The sequence below is a fragment of the Sceloporus undulatus genome, chromosome 3, assembly GCF_019175285.1.
Source record: "Sceloporus undulatus isolate JIND9_A2432 ecotype Alabama chromosome 3, SceUnd_v1.1, whole genome shotgun sequence".
NCBI classification, from domain to species: Eukaryota; Metazoa; Chordata; class Lepidosauria; order Squamata; family Phrynosomatidae; genus Sceloporus; species Sceloporus undulatus.
In genome coordinates, this window is record NC_056524.1 from 5,551,092 (window position 1) to 5,551,446 (window position 355).

Here is a 355-nt window from a genome sequence, read left to right on the forward strand (position 1 = left end):
CCATCTTTTCCAACAAACTGCAGTTCAAGGCAGCTTTTAAATTGAAAACTAATACAATATAGTTAAAACATTGAAAATGTCAACATTAAAATGAATTGAATTATCAATAACATTAAAAATCATTTAAAACCATACAGTCACAAATAATAAAAACCAGATTTTGGTTCATTAAATCCTGAGGGGAAGCAGGGATTTCTGAGACTATGAACAGCCTCAAACCATTGCTGTTTCTTTCTCTAAAATCATCTCAATTCAGGGGGAAAAGTCAAGGACACAATTAATTGTTTTGGGCCTAAGGATTAATGTAATTCTTTGGTACTGAATGTATTGATTCCTTGGAAAAACAAAGTGTAAA